The 22,527-nt window shown below is 46.1% G+C and overlaps 1 protein-coding gene across 4 annotated transcripts in view; it reads right to left on the bottom strand.

The window, feature by feature from the left end:
- LYN (LYN proto-oncogene, Src family tyrosine kinase) overlaps nt 1-22,527 on the bottom strand; it is a 116,701-nt gene that overhangs the window by 11,535 nt on the left and 82,639 nt on the right. The gene's annotated exons all lie outside the window — the stretch shown is intronic.

The following is a 22,527-nucleotide window of genomic DNA, read 5'->3' as shown; positions in this document are numbered from 1 at the left end:
AAGACCTAAACAAAACCATAAAGTAGGGGAGGTGAAACTACTTCATTACTTGCTAGAAAACTGGGTTTTTAAAGGAATCAAAATGAGATGTTTAGGGAACATATTACCAAATTATAAAGATAAGGATCTGGAAGGAAGGAAGGAAGGAAAGAATCAAGGATGGATATAACGAAGGAAGGAATGAAGTACGTCTCGGGATCTGGTGGGCAGTGAGAAGGACAGCTCTCATTAGGATTCTGTCACATAGGAATGAATGTATTCTTTTGGATTCTATCTCGAATTCCTGCAGTCTCAGCTAGGAGGACCTGACTTTCCCCACTCATGTACTCAGTTCAAGCCCCCCCCTTCAGCAAGGCTGGGCTGCTTCGCATGGAGCTCAGCTTACTGGCTGTGCTTCTCCTGGACCCTCCCCTGGACCGCCTTGCCTCCCTCCCCTCGGCCAATCCCTACGTTTACCTTCTGCCCAGAGGGCCTTCCCTGAACTCCTCTTGGATGGTTTCTCTTCACTCTCTGCCCACCCTCAGTGGTCAGTTTGTACAAAAACCATCTGCACCTACTGATCAGAGCTCTGTCTTTATTTTCACCCAGTTTTGTGTGCCTATTGTCTTCCTGCCAGACAGGAGACACCTCCAGGGCAGAGCCACACCTTGTACCTTGTCTGTCTTCCCGTGTATCTCTTGGAACCCTCAAGCTTGTCAACAAGCCTCTTCTCAGAAAGTTCTTTAGGAAATGTGCTGGGTTTTCAATACTACCAGAATACTATGTTGCCAGCACACGGCTGCAGGAATTGGGCAGATGGGATTTTCGCGGCCACAGAAGTCTGGTGGGTGATAATCAGCACACACGAGGGCAGGTCTCAGTGTCCCATCAGCCCGGCGGTTGGCATCTGACACCGAGGAACACCGTTTTGAACAGAGAAAATCATACATCAGAAAGAACAACAGAGGTCTGATCTTTTGCTTTTGTTGAAGTGACGATTTAATAACGTACAGCTTTTCCAAGCAAGACGAGCGCGCGTGGCCCTGGAACAGTGCTGGTCAAGTGCAGAAGACCTGGGCTGTGTGATCCCGACTGGGTGTCGCTGGGGTTGGGTCCCTGCCCTCACTTCCCTGACGGTCTGGGCCACCACATCCCTCCACAGGAATACTTTAATCCTCTGTGCAAGTCTGACCATGTCATTCCCTGCTTAAAACTAGCTTCAAGACAAGGTCTGAACCCCATTGTTTTTTTAAGATTTCATTTATTTATTTGTCAGATAGAGACAGCAAGTACACAAGCAGGGGGAGTGGCAGGCAGAGGGAGAGGGAGAAGCAGGCTCCCCTCTGAGCAGGGAGCCCGATGCGGGGCTCAATCCCAGGACCCTGGGATCATGACCTGAGCAGAAAGCAGGCGCTTAACCCACTGAGCCGCCCAGGTGTCCCAGTGTCTGAACTCCTTATCACTGCCACTGTGTGACCGGCCCCTCCTCAACCCTCCTGCCTCCTCCCCGTTGACCAGCTCCTGTCCTGTATCCAGGTTCCACAGCTGCCTCTGCTTGGAACGTTCACTCTTGGTCCTTGGGCCCGGCCAACTCATTCTGAAGGCCTTAGTGGAGATGTCACTTCCTCTAAGGAGCCTTACCCGACTCTCTGCAAACGTGTGTGGTCTCAGGGCCCTGGCTCCTTCTCTGTTTACCTGTCATCGCAGCAGGAATGTAAATCCCTCAGGGCAGGTGTAGGGCACATTCCTATCCTTGGGCCCTTAGGTCACATTCCAATAGCTATATACAAATGGGGGCAAGAACCCCAAAGAGCTGAAGTCAGCCGCCATCTCAAGCTGGGTCTGCACTTGCACTTGGCCTTGGCCCTGAGAACCTCCGCTGTGCGCCCCTCTAGGGACACAGACTGACCCACACAGATGCGTGCTGGTGGCCCGGACAGAGCCTCTAGGCCACGGCACAAACTATCCACGTCTCTCTTATTCTTGCTGGCGGATTTTAATGATCTAAATGTTATTTAAAAAAGAAAAAAAAAGCAGTAACTGTCATTCCCCTTAGAGCTCTGATGAAGCTGAAAGGAAATTTCTTTCCCAGGGTCACACCACAGGTTAGTGCAATGGTTTGGAAGTCAACTGAATTTCCCTTCTGTGCATTTAGCAGTTAAGTCTTAACCCCATGCCAGTATTTCTTAACTCTGGCTGTGTCCCTGGGGATCTTTACATACTACCACCACCTACGCCTCACCCTCACCCAATTAAACCTGAATCTATGGGAGTGGGGCAGTCCAGGCGGAGAACCGCTCTGGACCCTTGTGACACGAAGTGTGGCCCTCAGGTCAGGAGCAGGCTTAACATCAAGTGGGAACTTGGCAGAAGTGTAGCATTTTGGACTCGGACCCAGATGTATTCATTCAGAATCCGAATTTTAACAAGATTTGTGGGTGATGTGCATGCATGTTAAAGTTTCATAAGCACCACACCAGATCATATGCTTTTAAACTTAAGCTATTTTAGGATTCAAAGTTCCACATAGGGGGCGCCTGGGTGGCTCGGTGGGTAAAGCGTCTGCCTTCGGCTCAGGTCAGGATCCCGGGGTCCTGGGGATCCTCGGATGGAGTCCCGCATGGGGCTCCCTGCTCAGTGAGGAGCCTGCTTCTCCCTCTCCCCTGCTTGTGCTCTCTCTCTCGCTCTCTCTTTTAAAATCTTTAAAAATTTTTAAAAAACACTCAACGTTCTACATAGATTGGAAGGAGCTCTTAGTCTCAACACATTACCTACAACCTTGCCAAGTGGACTGCTGTCCTCATAATGCTTGGGAAAGGAAGCTCCCGTACAGCTCAGCTTAAGCCACAGAAGGAGCAGGGGGGTGCATCCAGCAGTAAGGAGCCTGGGCCAGCAGGGAGGAGGCTAAGGTTCAGGGCCCAATGACAGAGGTGCTGGCAATGCCTTGGCTGAAGACCTAGTCCATCAACAGCTCGGCGTATGTGCCTTGAGCCTCTGTATTTCCTATCACTCCCCCAGCCTCACAGCCTGGGGACAGGGGACCGTGGCCTCCGTCTCTCTATATCATGTTCTGGGGCTGGGCCATTCTTCAGAGGACGTGGGAATGATTTTATCCTTATGTTTTAAATCTTAGGAAGAGATGGTCTTCATCCTGGACCACAGCAGCCTCACAACACCAGGCCTAGTGATGTACAAACCCGAGAAGACCTCAACTCCTGTAAACTCCCTGCTGAGGCTAACAAAGGAATGAAACATGTCTCTCATGTTGACGTACTCATTCCTAACTCTATGAGAGAGTCTGGGTGTGAAGCTACTGGAAAGTTGACATAAAAGTGTCCCCATTACCTAAGATGAGAGCAATCATGTAAGAAGACAATGTTAGTGATGTTTTCCTACTCCGGGTTTAAAGCTAGCTGATTTACGCTTAGGTGTGCTTTGCATTTCTCATGTTCTCACAGAGCATGGCAAATGTACATTTCTTAGTTCCTCTTTTTGTCCCTTCAGTGGAAATATATGATGACATTTCTCCCTTTGGGGTACGTGTGTGTGTGTGTGTGTGTGTGTGTGTGGTGTTCTGCCATCCTGGGAGGGCCAAGAGGAATTATTAAGATAGTGACCCTGAGCCAGTAACCCACATGGGCTCTGGTGAAGTTCCAGGCATCTAGTACCTGGTGCAAGTTCTAGGCACAAGGGCCATATGAAAAATGCTGTCCCCAAGGTAAAGGGCAGTCTTATCTTGTCAGGTGCTCGAGGAGCAGACTTCCAGTCCCATGCAATCCAAGTTTTTCCGAGAGGCCTTTTGGATGCAGTGTGAGAAGAAAAGAAATTGCTCATCCGGTGTCTGCATGGGGGAAATGAACGAGCTAAAAACACACGTGCAGCCAGGGAAAAAAGGTATTATCAAATGCTCTCACCCCAAATACGCTGGCCTGTCTCTTCTGCTGCTGGTGTGAAATAGAAAGTATCATCCCTCCCAACAGATGTACCCTCCAAGGTCCGCAACGAGGTCGAAGGCGCAGTCCTCTAGGGGTAGGTGAGCCAGCTGTCTTGGCTGGTGGGGGAGCTGGATCGGGGTGGATTTCAGACCCTCCTCAGCACCTCAGAGGGGCCTTACAGTGGTGTCTCCAGCATGTGTTTATTTTCTGGTATATTCGTATCTACAGATGTCATTTTACACACACACAAATACACACAAGCCTATGGCCAGTTTTCAGAACACCAACATTCTGGAAAGCACTACAGCCTCTGCTCATTACTTTCGACGACGCACAAACACATATACACCATACACGCCCGTGTGTACACTTATGATCGCAAAGTGGGCACGGAACACTAAATCTAGAGTTCTATTTACTTTGCAAATACATTTTTTTCCCCAGGGTACAAGGTCAGAAATCAGACCAGAGTTTTCAGAAGCATGTGAGCTGAGCTAACTCATTTAAATTCCTTCTCCAACATTAGCATTCAGATAGAAAGTCCGTGTTCCTCTTCCCAAAATGGGGAGTAAACATGGCGGGCAGCTCAGCAGACCCTCTTCACACACCCCTGCCTGGGCTGTTCTGAGGAAGGCAACAAGGCTCCCGCTCTCTGAGTGATGCACAGCTTCCATCATCAAATACATTTACTGAGAAGCGAGTTGCCAGTGGCCAACTGGGGGTCTCAGGACAGTTCTGCTTGGGGCAGGAAATACCTAAGGACTCCAGCCGCTAGGGAAATGTCCAGTGGGCTTATTTTATGTGGAATACAACTCTAGAGGGGAAAAAAATCTCAATTATGTTTTTACATACCAAAGCAGAGCTCAAATAATCCTCCTCGTAAGTGACCTTCCTCGCTAGCAATGACCACAGAGGTCACTCATCTTTTCCTGTTTTTCTTAGAGGTCCAATCAGAAGCGTGTCCACCCAGCATCCCACACAGTACGTACGCCCCAGCTTCTAGCAGTTTCTCTCCCATTCAGATGCTCAGGCTCTGAGCCTTCAGTAGCCTGTCCCAAGCCTGTGCTCTTGAATGGCTTGCCTAGCACACACACTGGGCTGCTTTCCCCAGAGAATCTGAGTGATGCTTTGGACAAATAACAAAATGTTTGTGTGGACTGCCTTGCTCTGGAAGTCTTGCTCTGGTGTTCTTGTATTCATCCTAATTACTATCACTTTTCTGAGAAATTGGCAAATAACAAGCTATCTTGCTTAGTGAGTTATTTTTTATTTTAATGAGAAGAAGCCCACATTTGAGTCAGATGACGGAGGGAATAAAGGAATGAAAGGAACCTAATTGAGGGACTCAATGTGATCTCTCAAGCAAAGCTAAAATCTGCCCCAGGAAATTCCAGCCTAAATGAGAATCTGGAACTGAAAATAAAACCTGTCTTAGAATTGGCTGGTTGGAAAACATTTATCATCTAGACAAGCAATGAGAGAAATTAAACAAGAAAAGTGCCAAAAGGCAGGAAAGAATAAAAATCTGGTTTTATTGCTTTACCTGTCCTAGTGGGCATCGATAACTTTATTCTTTAGATGATGTATTTGCTTCCTACACTTGGGAAAAATAGAATTCAAATAATTAATCACTTTCAAAAGTCCTAGGAAGCGTGTGAAATAATGATAATGATAATATTAATAAGTTGGAATAGAACCAATGAAAAGCAATTGGGTAAAACCTACAGTCTATGTGAAGGATCCTTTGTAACAGGGATCCCCTAGGGTCAATCTGAGCTACAGAGCATTTAATGACCACAGAAAAATAGAATGTAAGACAACAGGGAGCTTTCAAAAAGAAAGCTTAAGTAAGAACACATCTCCTCTGTACTCTAAATATGACAGCATTTGTTTTATAGCCCTTGATAGTTTTTATAGAAACATTTTTCTATTAATATTCATTGATCTTTCCATACTAGAGTCCTACACTCTTCAATCTGTAATTTGGTAGAGGAAGGGATGGAACAGAGAGATCATTCCTTGCTGCGTTTTGGGGTGAAAATTTCTTAGAAATGTTGTTTTAGCTTTATTTGGTTATTAGGTTTTTATTTTTCTCTTTCAAGTGAAACTGCTAAGAAGTAGTGAAGTATATTACTCTGATAATGGGGTGATGGTGATGATTACAGCTGCCATGCACTGGCTTCTTACTCTGCCCAGGCACCTGACCAGGCATTTATCATCCTTAAAAGAAGCCGATGAGGCAGGCAATCTTCATAGTAAAGATAAGGAAGCTGAGTCTTGGGGCAGCTGGATGGCTCAGTTGGTTAAGCGACTGCCTTCGGCTCAGGTCAGGATCTTGGAGTCGCGGAATCAAGTCCTGCATTGGGCTCCCCGCTCAGTGGGGAGTCTGCTTCTCCCTCTGACCCTCCTCCCTCTCATGCTCTCTGTCTCTCATTGTCTCTCTCTCAAATAAATAAATAAGATCTTAAAAAAAAAATCATTAGGAAGCTGAGTCTTGGAGAAGGTAATTTTTTTCCTGGATAAACTTGGATTTGAATCCCAGTTTGGCTGGTCCCACCACCTGTGCCCTTAACCATTTATCCAGACTGGCTTCTTCCTTTACAAAGAGGTACAGATAGTGGAAGGCTCACAGAAAGGTACAAGGAGGGAAAAGAGAAATAAAAAAACAAGATAATTTATAGACTGGCCAAGTTAAAGTTTGCAGTCTTTCAGACTACCTTCAAAGCTCAAAGATGAGGGCAGTTTGCTATATGCAAACTTAGGGAGGGCTGGTAAGGTTCTGGTGACTGGTCAACATTTAATCCATCCAACGGTATGCAAGAATGTCTCAGGGAGACACCCACAATGTCACTGAATATCATATTCAAATCAGTAAGTTTTCATGAAGGAGATTCACCTTCTTTAGCAAAAAAGGAAGACACATTTTTCAACTAATTCCCATAGATGTTCTCTTATGACAACTTGTTGGGAGTACTTCACACCCATGAGGATGGTTATTACAAAGACAAACAAACAAACAAAAAACAAACAAACAAAAAAGCAGAAAATAACAAATGTTGGTGAGTATGTGGAGAAATTGGAATCCTCATGCTTTGCTGGTGGGAATATAAAATGCTGCAGCCACTGTGGAAGACAGAATGGGTGTTCTTAAAAAAATTACCATACAAACATGGAATTACCCTGTGATCCATCAATTCCACTTCTGGGTATATCCCCCTAAAATTAAAAGCAGGTGTTTGTACAATATGTAACAGATATTTGTACACCTCTGTTCATAGTAGCATTTTTCACAAGAGCCAAAAGGTGGAAGCAACCTAAGTGTCCACTGATGAATGAATGGATAAACAAAATGTGATCTATACACACAATGGAATATTATTTAGCCTTAAAAAAAAGTAATGAAATTCTGACACATGCATGGATGAAAATTGAGGACATTACGTTAAGTGAAATAAGCCAGTCACAAAAGGGCAAATACTGTACGATCCCACTCATATTATGTACTTTGAGCAGTCAAATTCATAGAGACAGAAAGGAGAAAGGTGGTTGTCAAAGGCCAGTGGGAGGGAGAATGGGGAGGTGTTTAGTGGATATAGAGTTTTATTTTTGCAAGATGAAAAAAGTTCTGGAGATGGACAGTGGTGATGATTGCACAACAACATGAATGTATTTATTGCCATTGAACTGTGCACCTAAAAATTATTAAAATGGTGAATTTTATGTTCTGCATATTTTACGCCCTCAAACACACACACGTAAAACTGTCCTGGAAGCCTCCCACTGTAGGAAAGCAGGGTGAGCACCCAGCAAAGGCTCTTGCTGTAGGGAGAGCTGCCAGCAGAGGACTCATCACCCACCCACCTGTGCAATGCAGCTTCCCATCAAGGACAAGACGTGGCAGCTCGCCGTGGCACACCAGATGGGAGCACTCATGCACGCCCGGGCGGGACCAGATCAAAGTGGGAAGCAGCCACAGCTCCTCCCACATCCCTCCTTCCCCTTCGGCAGCTCCTCTATCCAGCCTCGGCTAAACCTGGCCAAGACATGCATACATAACTCGGGATCGGCAAGAAGCAGAGGGATTACCACTGATGCCCCAGGACAGAGTCGGACCGTTGTGAGCGTTCCGAAACTTTAGAATGACTCAGCTTGGGTTTATATAAAACGGGGGTGAGTTTCTTCTTGAAGCCTCAAGCTTTCCACTCTGCAAAATGGTGATAATAATAGTAGCAACCTGGTAAAGCCCAGATGAGATTGACAGGGAGAATGGAAAAATGCTCGATGCGAGATTATTACTCTCATGACTACCACTGCTACTAATCTTAATCACAGAAAGACCCAAATCCAGATTTGGCTCATAATGTCAAATGACAACCAGTAGAGCTGATCTTGGAGAGCCAAGGGGCAAGTGGTGGGAAGCTGCCAGCACCGTAGGCAAGTGCAGCCCCGGGCACGCCAGCTGGCAGCGCCCTGCCTGCCGGCCCCCTTTGGCTGAGAGGCTGCCACCAACCTTGGCAGAAGCTGACTTCCGGACTCCGCGTGACTAGCTAGCTCCCTTCTACCAACTGCCTGGGAAGGTAAACGGATGATCTGCCAAAGAGTCCCCTGCCCTCCCCGTCGTGAAAGTGACTCGCCACTTCTGTAGAGTGGATAAATGGCACTCGGGGATTAGAGATCGCCTTTGCTTACTGTCCCCTCTGCTACATCAATTTTGCTGCTACTACGACCATCTAAGTGAACTTACTCCTTGATCTGTGGCTAATGAGCCATGCTCCTGCTTATCACTTTGAAAAGAGAAGGAAGCAAATGGTTCACAACTTCTCCCACTGTGGGAGGAAAAGAGAAAAAGAAATGGCTCTTACTTCTGAGCTTGAATACGGATCGCCTCCGAGGTGGAATGTGAACCAACCCAGACATTCCCCCAAAGCACCTCAAACTGAGAAACAATGCACTCTACTCAAATGCCAAATTTTGCTCAGTGAAAACAAGCTGGGAATGTCAAAAGACTTACAAACATTCATGTTCTGATCTGGTTATCTGGCTACTGGGGGCAGGGGAAGGGCGGGGGGGTGCGTTCTAAAGTAAGGAAATAAAATAAGTAAAGGTTTGTCCACAGAAATGTTTTGTATTGTTATTTGTATTAGTGAAGAATTGGAGATTCTTCTTATGTTAATCTATAAGGGAATGTTAAAGAAATCGTGATATAATCATAGGAGTAGAATATTGTACTGTAAAGATACATACATGTTTGTGAAGGATTTTTCATAAAATGAAAAATTATAATATTCAGTCCAATACATATGAAACAGCACATATGGTAAAAACCTAATGTGTGATTAGAAATAATTAAAATGGATGGTGATATGAGCTGATTGAAAAAATGAGCAAAAGTTTAAAGAAAGAGTTCCCAGAAAAATAAACTTCAAAGAATAAATATAGAAAAGGTGTTTGACCTCATCTATGTTAAATAAACATAAATTGCAATAATGAATGCTAAATTTGACTTATCAGATTGGATTAGAGAATGCTAATAATATCCAGTTTGGGCAAAGGGATGAAGCAAAAGTTACTCTCATTTTTTTGGAAAGACTTTCAGGAATAACTACCAAAATTTAAAATGTATACATACTTTTGGTAGATCTACAACCTACAATTTATCATTCAAACACACTTGTGCAAGTATACAAAAATGTAGCAAAGGCTCTTCACCATACACTGTTTCTTACAGTAAAAACAAAAACAAACAAAAAACTCCAGAAAATAACATAAATGTCCATCAATAAGGCAATGGTTAAATAAATCACAGGACATCTATACAGAAGCAGAGATAAGTGGTTTTAAAAGAATGAGGAGGATCATTCTACACTGATATACAAAAAAAATAGCCCAGATATGTTAAGCTATAGAATTGTAGCATGATACATATCGTGCATTTCCATGGGGGCTGGGGAAGAATGGCCATAATCTATGCTGGTACCTGGAAAGAAGCATTAGAGTTGCTAAAATTGGGACCAAGGAATCGGGGTTTTTAGTTTCTAAGCTATAATATAGTTAGACTTTTCTTTTTTAACCCATTATCGATATAATGCTTAAAAAATCATTAAACAAATAAAATAAAACTGAAATATAGCATAAGAACACACAAAAATGCTTATCAGAGAATAACAGGATCTGAATACTATTTTTTCATTTTTTTCAATAATTCTATCATAAGTATGCATTGACTTTTTTTTTTAAGATTTTATTTATCTGAGAGAAAGGGAAAGCAAGAGAGATCACAGAGGGAGAGGGAGAAGCAGACTTGCCGCTGAGCAGATTGCTCAATGTGGAACTCGATCCCAGGACCCTGAGATTATGACCTGAGCCGAAGGCAGACGCTTAACAGACTGAGACACCCAGGTGCCCCTGCATTGACTTCTAGTAAGGAAAAAAAAAAAACCTCTATTAAAAAAAAAAAAAATGAAATCTGATACGGATCACATTTTCCCAGAACATAAATACTTGTTTTGTGCTACAGGAACCTTGAAAGACCTTCAGGATTATTCACTAAGTACATATTCACATTTATATGATCGTATCATACATGTAGATGCCACAAGTTCACATAAAGCAGCTAGGGGTGTAACTGAATGTCTAGTGACTTGTGGCTTCACAGGATGCCACACCTGGAGGACACTCTTAGCACGTTAAAACACTGAAGATCACTGTCATTCTGAGGCAGGGTCTTCCATTAGCCTGAGGACCATTTTCCATTTATTTGCACCCTGTCCAGCCTGCCCGCCAGGAGCCTAGTCCTGTTCGGGTGCTGTGGGCAACTAAACGCAGTCCCTACTTTTGAAGTTTACTTCCCAGTGGGGCCAAGAGACATACCCTAAGTCAGACAGCCAAGAACCGAAGAAAATATATAGGCACGGTGCCTTATTTCAACTCCAACAAAATACTTTAAAGAACTTGTGTTTTGTTGGGTGGAAAGAACCCCTGGGCAAAGCCCGAGTTCTAGTTCTGAAATTCATCCCTGACTTATTTTTCCTGTGACCCATTTAATGAAGCCTACCATGAGATCTGATAAATTCCAAATATACCTGAGACAGCTTTGCTATAATCTTTATTCATATTCCAACCCTCTTGAAATAAGTTTCCAAGATAACGTGCTTATGAACGGAGCCCGTGAAGGTTTCCTCAGGGTCTGGGAGCAGGAGGGGGAGCTGAAATGCCTGAACCCGAGGTAAAAGTACTGTCAAGTATTTTGTTCACCAGGTAGAATTCCTCTGTGCCTAATGACTGGAGGAAACAGTTACTGGTCTTCACGATCTCAAAGGAGGGAAAGAAATAGAATCCTCCCTACTGGCTATGGGAAACGAAGCAGTAGACTCAACCCTTGAACAACACAGGTTCAAACTGTGAGGGATTATATGTGGATTTTTGGGATAAATACAGTACAGTACTATAAATGCATCCTCCGTATGATTTTCTTTTTCTTTTCTTTTTAAAAAAGATTTATTTATTTATTTATTTGAGAGAGAGTGAGCACACAGAAGGAGAGACAGAGGGAGAAGCACACTCCCCGCTGAGCAGGGAGCCCGACGCGGGACTCAATCCCGGGACCCTGAGTGGAAGGCACACGCTTAACCCACTGAGCCACCCAGGCACCCCTTCCTTATGATTTTCTTAATAACATTTTTTTCTCTTTAGCTTACTTTATTGTAATACAGTATGTAATACGTGTAACATACAAAATATGTGTTAATCGACTTTATGTTATCAGTAAGGCTTCAATCCAGTAGTTACATCTGGGGAGAGTCAAAAGTTATACACAGATTTTCAGCTGCTTAAGGGGGGTCAGTGCCCCTAAAACCTGTGTTGTCCAAGGGTCAACTGTACTTTTCAAAATGTATGACCTAGAAAAACGGTCACACGCTTAGTTCAGCAAATTCTTAAGGATAGTGCTTTCCAGACTCATCCAGGCCCGCAAGACAACCTGCAGCTTGTCCTGGGCCCTGCTTCTTAATTACTGATATCAAAGAGAAGGACCCAGAAACCTACAGAGTTTAAACAAGGGCCCAAGGGGAGTCTTATGATAAGGCAAGTCCATGAAACCCTGTGACACAGACTTCCACACAAATAAAAGAATAAAACATTTGTGAAAAGATGGAACTTCTGAAAGATAGTCTATGGCAAGACTACCACCACAGGGAGATAGCCTCTGCGGGGCCTTCAGCTCGTCTTCCGAGTGAGGCGCAGAGCAACTGGAGGCTGAGAAGAGGAGCATGTTGATCTGATTTAGGTTTTGGGAGCAGGACTCTGGCTGCCGCATCTCACATGGGCTCTGGAGGATGCAAGAGCTGAAGCACAAGACGATGGAGGAGTTAGGAATGTGAATCTGTTGTAGAAGTAGAATCACCTGATTTGATGAAGGATTGGATGCAGGAGAAAGAGGGTCAACAATGACTTCAAGGTTGGGGCCTGACGAGTAGAAGGATGGAGTTGCCGCCACCAGTTGGGGAGAAAGCTCTGGTTGGGCAGGTTCTGCAGTGGAGAGGACAGGTGCTCCGTTCGGGCAGTGTTGAGTCTGACATGCCTAAGACACATGCATGTGGAGATGCTGAGTAAGCACTCAGCTCGGGGGAGCAGATTGAGCTACAGAGACACTTCAGAGTGCTCAGAGTAGAGACAACTGTGCTGAGTCAGAGAGTCCCCCCTCAAATTCATGACCACCTCGACCCTTGGAACGTGACTTATTTAGAAACAGAGTCTTTGCAGATTGAATTAGTTAAGGATCTCACCATGGCGTCCCATCCTGGGTTTAGGGCAGATCTTAAATCTAATGACTGGTGTCCAAGACCAGTGTCTTATAAGAGAATGGCAGAGGGGGCTTTGAGACACGGATGCAGAGGACCAGGGCTGTGAGGAAAGAGACAGAGTGAAGCAGTATTGCCACAAGCCAGGGCGCACCAGGAGCCAGGAGGTGAATAGGCAAGGAAGGGTCCTCCCCTAGAGCCTTTGGAGGGAGCACATCCGAGCCGACATCTTTATTTAGGACTTGTGGTGCCCAGAACTGTGAGAGAATAAATCCCAGATGTTTTAAGCCACCCAGGTGGCTGGGATTTGTTATGGCGGCTCTAGGAAAGCAACCCAACACTTTCAATGGGATCACTTAGGAGGTCAATGTGGGGAAAGAGAAGGTCCTAGGGCTGAGCTCTGGGGCCCTCCCACGGTTAGATGTTAGGAGATGAGGAGGAAATGGCCAGTGGGAATGGCGTCTCAGAAGCCAAGTGAAGAGAGCATGTCTGGGAGGAGGGGGGTGACCAGCTGCACCAACCATAGCCAGAAGCCCACCAGAGAAGAGGCAGAGGAATGCCCTTGAACTCATGTGGTGGGATCACCTATGACTTGCCAGGACCTGTTTGGGTGAATGGTGCCAAGTTCAAGAGTAGGACACAGGAAAGGAATTGGGAAAAATGAGGATAGTTCTTCCAGGGCTTTTGACCCTACAAGAAGGGAGGAGAAAAATGGAGATGGAGGTAGCTGGAGAGAGAGATGGAGGAAAGGGAGAACTTGTTGTAATTGCTTTGAGAACGGAACAGAAAGGAGGGGGTAACGCTAATGCAGAATTTCTAGAACAATGTCTTGAGATGGCAAGAGGGGGTGGGACCTGCTGCCTGAGGCAGGGTGCTGTCACACCAGGAAGGATGGAGTGGGGGGCAGCTTTGGAAATCCACTGAGGGAGGGCAGGGGAAGGAGGTAAGGCATGGGCACGGAGAAGAAGGAGAAGGTGAAAAACAGTTGTCTAGAAGTGTGAGGAGGCAGCCCCATCACGGGCCTTGACCTAGAAGTGCGAAAAGCCAGCATGTCACATCAGCACTGGCAGCAGCTGTGAGGTACGGGGCTCAAACAGGTAAAGCGTAGGACTTAAGGCACGTGTGACAAAGGGGGAGGCCCAAGTGGGTCCGCAGAAGCCAGGTCAGGACAGAAGAGAAACAACAAGGGTAGTGGAGACATGAGGACAGTTGGAGGGTTCGATGGGTCGGGAGTGCTGGGAAGTGATTGTTGGAGGTGGAGTCCTGGGGAGGTGGGGAGCCAGACAGATGGGGGCCGGTGGACTGGCTGGGACTTGCGGGGGGTGCAGCTATTGGTCATCAGCATGGAGTGGGCTGCGTGCGGCAGTGGAGGAAAGAGGACAGTGTCCCGGAGGAGAGGAAGTCAAGAAACCGAGAGGCCTGAGTCTGAAGGCCTACCTGCCTGGATCCCTACAAACAACGGCAGGGTCTCCAGGCGCTGGAGGGAGGAAGCGCTGAAACATGGCAGTGACAAGTGTCCAGGGATCCGGGGACAGCCACAACGAGGAGGGAGGGTGGACCTCAAGCTGGGGGTCCTGGCGGGGGGAGGGGGTGGACAGGGAGAAAGAAGGTCTGGATCTTCCATAGGGAGAAGGTACGAAAATGATCTTCATTAGCAAATGTTCAAGCAGCCAGCTCTGTAACACAAGGCGTCGCCCAGCCAGTTACGTTCTAGACATGGGAAGAGATGCGGAGAGAACACGTAACAGGAGCTGGAAATCCTGATACTGGAAGAAGAATCCGCCAGCCCATTGCCACTCGACTTCCAGCATCCTTGCCTCTTCCGGCGGCTGCAGGGACAGACACAGGGCTCTCCCCAGCCCCGGGGAAAGGCCGCCAAAGGATCCGAAGGACACAGTGGGATGAAAACCTTGCTCGGTACTGCCCCCCTCCCCAAGTTAAATGCATCCGCTACTGGCTTCAGTGTTAAATGTTTCGATTATAATATTTCATTCCTCCCGGCATTCTCTATTCCACCGACAAGGAGAAACAAAGCAACTCTTTGTCTTCGCATCAAGGCCCAGATACTTGTATTCTACTTCCTTCTTCTTTTCTCACTTCTGTTTAGACCAACAAGGTAAGTTTTGTGCAGCAAAGTAAACACACTTGGAGGAAGAGGAAGAATGAATGTATCAGGAAAATATTTTACAGTTAAACACACCTGAATAGTGACCCAGAGCTTATGAAGCAGAGAATAAAGAATTTATTGTCTTAAATTGAATATAGGCGGTCCCCACTTTGGTCAATAGAGTCATTCAACAAATATTATTGAGCAACTTCTATTTACATGGCACTAAGTGCTGGGGCAACGGTAAACAAGAACTTATCAAAACATTCAAATTGCCGTAAGCTTTCTGAAAGAAACGAACAGGAGGCCAAGATAGAGAAGAATGGGCTGAGCCGGGGCTTGGGATGGAATTATTTTAGGAGGGATGGTTGGGGAAGGTGTCCTTGAACAGGAGGTGGAGAGAAGGGGTGGCTTCCGGGAGGGGGCTTGGGAGAGGCACAAAGATAGGACAGAGCCTGGTGTTATTCCCGATGGGAATAAGGCAGGATGCTGGGGAGTCGAGCTCATAGGCCATCAGGACATTTTACAAATGTGATGGGAATCCATTGAAGGTGCTAAGCAGGGATGCAAAAGCACCTATTGGTGAGACACCTCAAGCAGTGGACTTCATAGGGACAGAGACAAAAGGGGTGGTTGCCAGGGGCCGGGGAGAGAAGGCAATGGGGAGTCAGTGTTCAACGGGTGGGGACTTCCAGTTTGGGAAGATGAAAAGTTCTGGGGATGGATACTGGGAACGGTTGCATAACAGTGTGGATGCACTTCATGCCACTGAACGGTACACTTAAAAATGGTTAAAATGCTAAAATTTTATGTTATGTATATTTGACTGCACTACAAAATGCACATATACATTTATCTAATTGGCCCTGCCTACTCCGGGCGGCTTGGGAGGAGGAAGCCAAAGAGACCTTAAGAAGAGGTTGCCAGGTAAAATACAAAGAGAACACTGCGACTCAAACATTGTTCCTTGTTTACCCGAAAGTCACATGTCACTGGGAGGCCTTGAATTTCTACTCGCTCAGTCTAGCAACACGTTAAAACGATGGCAACCACCATCGTTCAGATGAGACTTGATAGTGGGGGGAGGGAGATATATTTCAGAAGGAACGAGAGGGTTTGTTTACCAGCTGTCTATCAGGGCAGGGGGTGGAAAGAAGAGAGGGTCCAGGAGCTGCCCCTGGAGTGGGGTGGGGGGTGTTGGTGGGAGGAAGCCAGGCTGGGAGGCCCCTGCAGGCCCACTTCCTGGGGACTGCAACCTCCCTGGCTCTGGCTGCTGCCAAGGGCAGGAGCTCTAGGGGCTGCAGGAGGGGGCCAGCAAGGGGTTTCCTAGAAAGGGGTGTCCTTGTGAGGAGGGAGGGAGGCCACGTGGTGGCACCTGTGGCTCAGCTGCCCTCTGGCGGCCCCTCGCTTGCTGTGGCATCCCTGGCCCCTCGGGTCCTGGGGCAGGGCCTCAGTCTGGCTGCTGAGCTGCACCAGGGAGATCAGAAACAATTCCCCCAGTGGGGGACAGCGAATGAGGCTTCTGCTCTGCTGGCCAGAGGCTGTGAAGCCACCAGGGAGATGCATTCCAGGCACCAAACTGACCTCACAATAAACTCTGAAGACAACAAACCGTTCTTAAATTGGGGAGCGGGGGGGGCGACTTTTGGTGACTCAATTAAAAAAAATTTTTATATTTTACGAAACCCCACAAGCAATGTAACAGTGTTAAGGCCCACGTTCCAAGGACAGGAGAAGAAAGATTTTTTTTTTTCCTACAGCACACTACAAAAACATTTTTTAAAGATCCATCATTTAAAAATCTCTCTTTAAGGAATTTTATTTCTTTTTTTTTTTCCTTCATAGAAAACAATCAGTTTGAACTTGCTTTTGAAAAGAAGGAGTATCCAATTGCATTGAAGTAATGACAGAAATCAGTTGTTCCAAGAGTGTGGCTGGGGAATGGTGGGGGAGGACCGAGAGGGAAGGGCGGGAGGGTGAGGAGGAGCCAACCAGGTTTAGAGAGGAAGCCCTACAAACCAAGGAAAGGATTCCAAGAACTGGGAGCAAGGGAGGAGAGCTAGGAACAGAGAAGGGCAATGAGGCCAGGGGTGGGGCTTCCACCTAAACTGCTACACTCACAGGGGTAGCCAAGTTCCAAGTTCTCCAAGGCCTTCCTCATTGCAAAAACCCAATGGGAAGTTCCCACCTTCTCACAGGGCTGTCTCCCCGGACAATGCTCCTGCTGTCCCCAGGCTGGCCTCTGTCCTCTCCCTGGGGTTCTGCTCCCTTCACCCATTCTCCCTGGGAAGTCACGAGATCCCCATTAAAAAGATGGTCCAAAGGGCCAGGCTTCCTGTCCGTCCTCCAGCTCCTGTCTACAGCAAGCACCTTGAGGGCATGTGAGGGGTGGGGGTGCAGGCACAAATACATCTTCTTAGAGTCACCTAGAAAACAGTTAACTGTGCCTCCTATGTAAGTCAAGAGAGGACAATACTTCCAGTCTCTCCCAGCTCTGTCCCCACCCCATTCTTTCCACACGCCCTGTTTGCACCCCCTGTGCCCCTTTTCTGTGTCCTTATGCACCAAGTTCCCTCAAAGACTCCTCCTTACATCCAGCCCCTCCCAGGCTAGCAGGGCCAACCCTTGCTCTGAGGGTCACCTCCTCCAGGAAGCCTACCTCCTCCTGCAACCCCGCCCCCGGGGTCCATCCAACTGCACGTGCTCTGAAAGCAGCCTGCAGCGCCCATCCCAGAAAGGCCCTGCCTCATTCCTTATGCACCATCCACTGCTGTTACTGATCTGCCAGGCTGCTCTCTCTACATGCTCATGGGTGAAAGAGGGGGGGGTGTCCCAAGAGGGTGAGGGGAACGTGGGGAAAGCAAGCCAAGGGCTTCAGACAAAGATCAATCGGAATTCACACTCTGCTGCTCCTTTCAAAGTGCTCTTGTCTCCATTTTTAAATTGTGAGCATCTGATAATCAACTCTCTCCGCTCCTAAACTACTTCAATTTAATTCTGGCCTTGCGGGCTTCTGCGATGAGTCCCTAAAGAGGAAATTATTTTGTGACTTACAGTAGCACTGACCAGAAATTGCCACCCTTGGACAAAATAATATTGAGCTATTCCAGAGGAAGATCTGGAATGCAGACCAGAAGTACCACGTCCTCCCCTTTACATTAGCTTAACACTTCTCACTGCTGCTGGAAAGTCTTCCAATCAAAATCGAAACAACAGTAATATCGTCTGCCTTCGTTGCCATTTTAAACAGCCAGTCATGGTTCCTCCATGTAAACCCACTAAACATCTCCACCCCCACCTAGCAAAGTGGGGAAAAAAGAGAGTTCTTGTTTTATACAATTTTTAAACGACAGCTTCCCATTCTTTAAACTTTTTCAGAAGGAAACTGCATATGATCCAGTTTTGCAATTCTGACAGGACCTCTAGTTTCATTCGCCCATTTTGCAAGTTTTCTTTTCTTTCTTTCTTTTTTAAAGATTTTTATATATTCATTTGACACAGAGAGAAAGAGAGAGAGAGAGCACAAACAGGGGGAGTGGCAGGCAGAGGGAGAGAGAGAACAGGCTTCCTGCTGAGCAGGGAGCCCGATGTGGGACTCAATCTCAGGACCCTGGGATCATGACCTGAGCCGAAGGCAGACGCTTAACGACTGAGCCACCCAGGCGCCCCTTTACAAGTTTTCACAGTCAAAGTTTAAGTCTCAGACATAAAACTCACTATGCAAAACAGATAAAGAGAGCATTTACAGGCTCCAGAGTACTCTATCCCTGTGATACATTCATCGTCCTTTATGTACAGCAATGTCAAAATCTTACATTAGCGTCATCTGAACACACCCAAAATCATTCATTTCACTTTTGGGTGATGATTCACATAGATATTCTCAGTAGATCTTCTTAGTCGTGGAATTTTAGAGTTGGAGCATCAGGCTGTGGGCGACCTAACCTGTGCCTCTCATTTTACAGATGAGGACCGGGCCTATGAAATGATTGTCCCCAACCCTCGGCTCAATGCCTTCCCCTCTATTCACATCATCCATAGCTCCATTTGCAAAACGAGAGTGATATTTCTCATATTCTGTACAAAGAGCTAGCCACCATCTCCATATTTTATATTGGGATTTACATTCTAAGCCATGGCTCCTTAGTAATGCCTCCTGGGTAACGACCATGCCCCTTCAGCCAGCGCAACGTGCCGCTCAGATTATTTTGTAGAATTAATTAATTATCTCTTCCATGCTGGCCTTTTCCCCCTCTGAGGAGGCTTCTGTGCTTGGAAGAAGAATTGGCAACGTGGGGCCTCAATACGGAGTCATGCATGAGAATTCCGGGGTGAAGAAGTGAGACCAAATATGGAGTGGAAAGGAGATCTGGCCTCCTGGATGAGGGGCGAACCAAGTCTGCGACCCGAGGCTTTCCCTTGCCATTGGATCTGATTCATTATCTCCACGCAATTCTTCCTCCAGTTTAAGTAAATTAAATGGGCCGACACTATCAATCAGGGGTTGATTAATAAAGGTTTGGAAAATAAAGTTGTTGCTTCATTATATTACGGTGGGGGAAGCGGGGAGGAAGGGTAGCCATGAGCTGCAGAATGAGAACCTAACTTACCTTTTAGGTTCTTTACAAAGAGGTAGAATGAGCAAACACATTACCTGATGGTATTGGCAAATACTCTACAAACTTCTGCAGCAAATTCCCTCCAGACACTCATTTACCACCAACAGACTGGTGGGTCCCAACCTAGAGTTATTGCAAGGGATTCCCAGTCTATGTCTTGTTTTCTCAGTCAGCAGATACTATAATGAGGGGGTACTTTAAAAGCTCTGATGGCAAGTGGCCTTCCTACTCAAAAAGGTTGAGAATTACACAGACGGAGATTTCTGGCCTTCCTCAGTTTACCAAATTCCAACTTAAAATGTGTCTTAAATGTAAGGTAGGGGGCAAAATACAGTTGAGCATAATCACTATGTGAAAGAAAGATCTGTTTGTGAATAGAGATTTTTTTTTGGGGGGGGAAGCTATATATCTCTAATTCTGATAAGCAAAACCCACTGAGGGGTAAAAATGCATTATCAGCGCGGTATCAGGTACAAAACGATCTTAAGAGCAACTCTGACCTTGGAATGCAAGTGTGAGACAGTGCAGAGGAAAGAACAAGTTATCTAAAGTCAGAAAACCCAGGACCGAGTCCAGCAATTCCAGCCACTAGCTCTGTAAGCTTAGATAAACCCAAGGTCACCTCCTCATTTGGAAAATGTAGTAAATAAAGATATAAATGCTGTCAAGGTAGTTGGGCTCAAATTAGATATTGTACGTAGAAGTGTTTTATCAACTGGAAGGAGTTAGAGAAAGGGTACTTGTTGTCACGACTGTAACAAAAACTGACTTTTCTGTTTCTATTGCAGTTTTACTCACACACAATTGTCCATTTCATTTTTGGTAATTTTTGCCCTTCAGTGATGTTGCCACCAAAGAGCAAGAGATGCTTTGGTTCACTTGGCCTGGATGACAAGATGATTTCTCTGACCGCCATCTTGCAATTGTGAATTTCCCACTTCTGTCCCCTCAGTTGTACAAGTCTACGATTCCACTTCCACTTCCCTTGAAGGGAATTCCCAGATTTTAACCCTCTGCTTTTTCAAGTTCATTTTTCTTCTCTTGCAGGAGGCAAAGGTCTCTCTGCTCTGAAAAGTATCAAACTTACTCCGCAAAGGGCTAATTTTCCTATTTTAGCACAAAGAGCACAACATCGCTTCATTTCATACCAGGGGGAAAGCACTGGTAGAGCTACTTTAGTTGGGATTTCTTCCTCTCCATTAAATGCCGAGGGAGGCGAGTGAGCTGAGAGACAGGTTGCACGGAGTGAATTGCATTTGGGTTCAGAAGAGCTTTTTAGGACTCATCCCGAGACAGGAAGTGATGAAATCAGCTCTCACATGAACCGAGAGGTTGTGTGCACTCACCCACTTCCTGTCCCGACTGGTGTAAGGGGAGGATGGTGAGGGGAAAGCAGAGCTTGGGGAAGTAGGTTGTGGGGAGAGGGAAGAAGAGGCTGATGAGAGGCTGTGGGAAAAGTCCCAGTGCTGTCCCTCACCCGCCCCCCGCCCCGGTTCCCTCATCCTTCTGGGGCTGAGATTAAGTAAGCTGGTTTCTTTCTACTCTCCACCCCTCATTGTGAAAAACAGCTGAGTTTAATTATATCCTCTTGTGCTCTTTGATGTTACTGACAATGCTAACAGAAGAAAGAATAAACTACAGCCTGCTTATTGTTTAGTTTAGAGTTCAAATATGGACTTATACAAATCTTCTGCTTTACCCTATGTCCACTCTAAAGAGTCAAGTGGAAGAAGGTATAGAGAGGATGGATTATTCCAGTATGTGGGCACCAGGTATCCTCTATCACCCTGGGCCAGCGTTATTAGTATTTATTATTCTCATCTTATCCATTAGGGAGAAGTGATGGAGTTAACTGGTGGCACATGATGGAGAGAAAAGGGAAAAAATGCAGAGATGACTTTCTGTATAGAGAGATCATTTCGGAGGAGTGTTGGTAGTACCGGTCACAGAGGGAAATGACAATATTGTGGTGGGAATGCGCATCGGGTGTGGTCAACAGAGAGTCATGGTCAATTTCATGCTCTGGGATAATTTCCCTTGCAAACTACAAAGTTTTAGAAAGCAACTTTTTTCCCCGACTCATTCTTAAGTTAGAAAAATTACCTTTTTTAGCAATAGTAGTAAGGTAGAAAGTTAAAGAATAGATACAGAGACCGAGTTGGACCTTAAAAACTTTGACTATGTCGAGATAAAGCTTTATAAGGTCAGGCATGCAAAATCAAATAAAAAATACCCATGTGACAAATTAAAGTCCTTCTCCAGGTATGGTACACATCCTGATGTGCATAATTTCCATACAACTGTAGACCTTATATAACCCTATAGAACTGTAGGTACACATAGATCAGACCTCAGCTGCACTTGAACTATGACCACTCAGGTCTCCAGGTGCATGGCCCACTTTTCCCTGTCAGCCCCCTTCCCTTCACACCCCTGGGTGCAACAAACCTTCGCTACACTCCCCAAGTGTCTCATCCATAGGGGATGCCTAAATCACTGCCCCAATCAAGGGTCTTCTTTATCAATGTCAAGTGTGACACAAGTTTATCAACGTCTGCTTTCTCCATTTTCTGACTCCTTATCTACATAGGATCTAGAGCTGCATCCATCCAAGTAATCATTCCTCTTGCTGCAGAGCAGTGGTTTTCAAACTATGGTCCTGGAACCCTTGGAGTCCATAGATCCTCGCAGGGGCCAGTGTAGAGAGTTTGAGTAAAGTCAGGGCCGTTGGACTCTTTCCCTTTCCCCAGTGCTACCACAGCAATCTTGCTTCATTCCACGTTAGATACTGGGGTTCCAGATCACCTTTGAATTTCTTACTCAGATAAGGAATCTACTAAAGCTTGCCAAGTTTGGATGGATGAGATGGGGGCTGAGCTGGGTGACTTCATCACACACCTTTACCAGAATGATGGGGACTGTCATCCCCAAGATTCCCTCAGCTTCCACCAAGAGCCTCTGAAGTGCTTGTGTCCATGCCAGTCTGTGATTAGATTAGACCCCCAACAACATCTCCTGAAAACTGGAATTACCATTCCCATTTGATGGGTGAATAAACTAACCCAAAGAGGCAAAAGGCTTCCTGAGTG

The sequence above is a fragment of the Mirounga leonina genome, unplaced genomic scaffold (genome assembly GCF_011800145.1).
Source record: "Mirounga leonina isolate KUSES-001 unplaced genomic scaffold, KU_Mleo_1.0 Mir_165, whole genome shotgun sequence".
Classification (NCBI taxonomy): domain Eukaryota; kingdom Metazoa; phylum Chordata; class Mammalia; order Carnivora; family Phocidae; genus Mirounga; species Mirounga leonina.
Note: the sequence above shows the minus strand (reverse complement) of the source record. Positions and strands in the feature narration are given on the sequence as shown.